Source organism: Octopus sinensis, linkage group LG16 (genome assembly GCF_006345805.1).
Source record: "Octopus sinensis linkage group LG16, ASM634580v1, whole genome shotgun sequence".
In the NCBI taxonomy this organism is placed as follows: Eukaryota; Metazoa; Mollusca; class Cephalopoda; order Octopoda; family Octopodidae; genus Octopus; species Octopus sinensis.
The window spans coordinates 27,886,363-27,890,676 of NC_043012.1; the positions used below are offsets into that span (position 1 = coordinate 27,886,363).

The following is a 4,314-nucleotide window of genomic DNA, read 5'->3' on the forward strand; positions in this document are numbered from 1 at the left end:
AAAAAACAGAGAGGAACTGGGGACAAGAAAACCCAGATAACATGCAAATTCTTCCGGAATGGAACCTGCTGGCATGGAGAAACAGGGGAAGGATGCAGGTTCGCTCATCCCAGGCCCTATGGAAATTGCATCAAACCCACTCGACCAAAATGCCTTAACCAAAACCAGAACAAATACAAGCTGCCCCAGAAATATGCAGACATAGTGCGTAATGCCCCAACAAGGAGAAGGCGCACATTTGCAGAGGAAATGCAGACGGCGGCAGCAGAACAAAGAAATTTTGTGGAAATGGCAGAGAAAATTGTGGGACAACTGGCCTGGATACATCGTCTTCAGAGCCAGGGGCACTCACAACAGCACTCAAGACCACCACAATCAAGGGACCCAGGGTGGCCACCGCTGACGCCGGCCCAGGTGCCACACCGTCAGCCTTTATTGACACCCCGGGTGTCTCACCAGTGCTTCTGCTGAATGTCAGAGGTCTGGTGAAACCCACTAATATGGGTAAAATTCCTTACCTTAGGGACTTGAGCACAAGCAACCATGCAATATGCATAGCGCTGACTGAAACGCACCTGTCAAGCAGTATAACAGATGCAGAAATACACATACCGAAGTATACTGTTTTTCGGTCGGACAGGAAGGAAAGAACTCATGGTGGGGTTGCCCTGTACGTCCGTCAAGATGTCACACCCATAGTACTACTATTGACACACTCAAACTCAGTCTGTGACACACTGATAGTACACATGAAACAACCGAAAATAGTAATATGTGTCACATAGCGGCCACCAGACACCCCTAGTCATGAAGGAGTGTTTGAAGATAGCCTCAGAAGAATAGAAGAAGTCCTGGACAAACTGGACCAGGGGTACCACCATTGCTGACGGGGATTTTAATTACCAACTCCGAAAGTCAATGCGGCCAGATGGCCATCTCCTCCCTGAATGACATCACTTGAACAGAGACAGACAGAGTCCTTGTTGGCTCTCACACGCAAGTTTTTCATGGAGCAAGCAGTGCTTTGGCCAACAAGAGGTGAGAATGTCTTGGACCTCTGTTTCACAAGCAACCCGATGCTCATCCACAACATAATGGTAACACCAACAATTCTCTCAGATCACAACTTAGTAGATGTAATGATATATGGTATGAGAGAGTTAGTTGAGACGCAGCCATTAGAAAATACCACAGGCCTATCCAGTCTAAACTTCCATAAGGCAAACTGGAAGAAGATCAACGAAGAGATCCGAAAACATGACTGGAGTGACTTCATCACCACACAAGACACCAACACACATTTCCAACATTTCATGACAACAATACAGAACATATGCCATAAGTTTGTCCCGGAGAAAAAAGCCAGCGGGCATAGGAACGTTATTCCCAGAGACAGGAAAATACTTATGAGGCGAAGAGCTAAGCTCTCGAAGCAACTGAATGCACGGCAGAGAAACAATGAGGGACTCCACCTGAAACTTTTTGAAAGGGAAACTGCACTCAAACTTTCCTATGAGAAGGAGAGGACAGAGAAAGAAGCCAGGGCCATAGAGAATATTAAAACAAACCCTAAAGCCTTTTTTAAATTTGCGAAAGAAACCACCTCGGTACACTGCAAGATTGGCCCACTCTTTGATAAAAAGGGCTCTCTAACTGAGGACCCCCAAGGGATAAGTGAAATACTAAAGGAACAGTATAAAAGTGTGTTCACATCCCCTCTGGGGCACATGCAAATCACAAACCCAGAAGTTTTCTTTGATGCCACCACACTCCAAAAACCAAACAACCATCGACCACATAGACATAACAGAGAGGGATGTAATATCTGCCATAGAAGAAATGAGAATAAACTCAGCTGCTGGACCAGATTGATTCCCAGCAGTCCTCCTAAAAACATGCAGGCATGCCCTAGCGGGACCACTGAAGAAGCTCTTCAGTGGTTCCTTGGCTAACGGTAAACTGCCCAGGGCGCTAAAAGAAGGCACCATATGCCCTATCCACAAGGAGGGAGTAGAGCAGAGGCCAAAAACTACGGCCAGTCTCCCTGACGTCAGACATAAGTAAGGTCATGGAACGAATCATCAGAAAAAAACTGATCACGTTCCTCGAAGAAACTAACCGTCTCACTGACACACAGCATGGCTTTCGCCCAGGAAGAAGCTGCCTTACGCAGCTGTTACAACACTACGATTGGGTACTGAAACAACTACTGGATCGCTCACAGGTGGATGTGGTATATCTCGATTTTGCGAAGGCCTTTGACAAAGTCGACCACGGAGTGATATGTCACAAATTACTCAGACTCGGCATAACAGGAAAAGTAGGTGAGTGGATACATGACTTCCTGAAGGACAGAAGCCAGATGGTTGCAGCCAATGGAGCCCTCTCGGGAAAGACACCAATAGCAAGTGGGGTGCCACAGGGCACAGTCTTGGGACCCTTGCTGTTTTTGGTGGCGCTCTCTGACATGCCCTTGGTAGCACAAACAACATCCCTCACTAGCTATGCTGATGACACAAAGGTAGCACAGGCAATCAAAAACCCAGCTGATGCTGACCTTTTACAACAAGATCTGGATGCCATATACAATGGGCTGAAGACAACAACATGCAATTTAATGCTGGTAAATTTCAAGCCTTACAATATCAAGCTGTAACACATATACATTACAACACACTATACTGGTCCAGGAGGGATCAAAATCCCAGTATCGAAATCAATACGGGACCTGGGGATAGACATGAGTGACGATGCATCTTTTTCTTCTTCACACATCGCGAAGGTGGCGACAATGTGCAGACGACTCACTGGCTGGATCCTGAGGACATTCCGGACAAGAGACTGCGAGACCATGTTGACACTATGGAGGACATTGTCCTAAGCCGCCTGGACTACTGCTCCACAACTGTGGTCACCGCATAGTGTCAAACTAACCACAGAGCTTGAGACACCAAAGACATTTCACCAGAGGATTTCCACCATGAAAGAAAAGAACTATGGGAGAGGCTTAGGGAACTCAATTTGTACTCCTTGGAACGAAGACGAGAGAGATATGCAGTGATATACATATGGAAAATCCTGGAGGGACTAGCACCAAATTTTGGAATTGAGAGCTGTTCCAATCCCCGTACAGGACGTCACTGTGTGGTGCCAAAGGTCCCGTCTTCCACATCCAGGGTAAGGAGCAGATACTGTAATAGCCTGGGGTTCAGGGGCCCTCAGCTTTTCAACAAACTGCCAAGAAAACTAAGAGATCTACATGATGCGGATGTGGACATTTTCAAAAAACATCTAGACAAGCTGCTTTCCGGGATCCCAGATGAACCCACTGCAAGATACGAAGGTAACCTAAGGGCAGCAGCTACAAACTCTCTCTTAGATCAGTGGCCAGCCACGCAAACTGGACTTAGAGAGGGTAGCAACAAGGGCGGTGCCCCAGCATGGCCTCAGCCGGATGGCTGAAACAAATAAAAGAGTAAAAGAGTTATATATATATATATACATATATATATATATATATCTATATAATAATATATATATACAATATATATATATATATACATATATATATATATATACATATTACTATATAATATATATATATATATACTTTATTTTAAGCAGTCAGAAAATTTCAACAAAATCTGTTACTCTGAGTTTATACCATATATACATTATATATATATATACATATTATATATACATATATACATATATATACATATATATATATATATAACATATATATATATACATATATATATATATATATGTATATATATATATACATATATATATATATATACATATATAATATATATATGTATATATATATATACATAATATATATACATATATATATATGTACATATATATAATGTATATGTTTATCCCCCCCTATTTTTGTACACACACGCACACACATACACACACCCACATTTGCATATATATATACATTACACTTACACACACTTCAAATTTACTTGCCATACATACAACTACGCACACTGGACACACACACTCTACCACTCAACACACACACTGGCACGTTACATACGCCCCAACCCTTTCCCTCCTTCCTCCTTTTTTTACCACTGACCACTCACTGAACTTGCTATGTCAACTACTGTTCGCCCTACTACACACACTTACATACAGATACACGCACTAACATATACATATTTTTTTGTTTTTTTATCTTATCTCGCCTCACACACACATACACAAACACACACTCACACGCCACATACATACACATCATTTTTTGTTACCAACCTTCCTGTCTCCACTCTTTTGGCTTAAAACCTACTTTGC

General features: G+C 42.9%; 1 protein-coding gene across 1 annotated transcript in view; it reads right to left on the minus strand.

Moving 5' to 3' along the window:
• Positions 1–962, minus strand: part of LOC115220496 — a 28,055-nt gene extending 27,093 nt beyond the window's left edge. The window contains exon 1 of the mRNA XM_029790628.2: positions 958–962. The gene's annotated coding sequence lies outside the window, so the exon portion shown is untranslated. The remainder of the gene's footprint in view (positions 1–957) is intronic.
• Between the last annotated feature and the right edge of the window lie 3,352 nt (positions 963–4,314).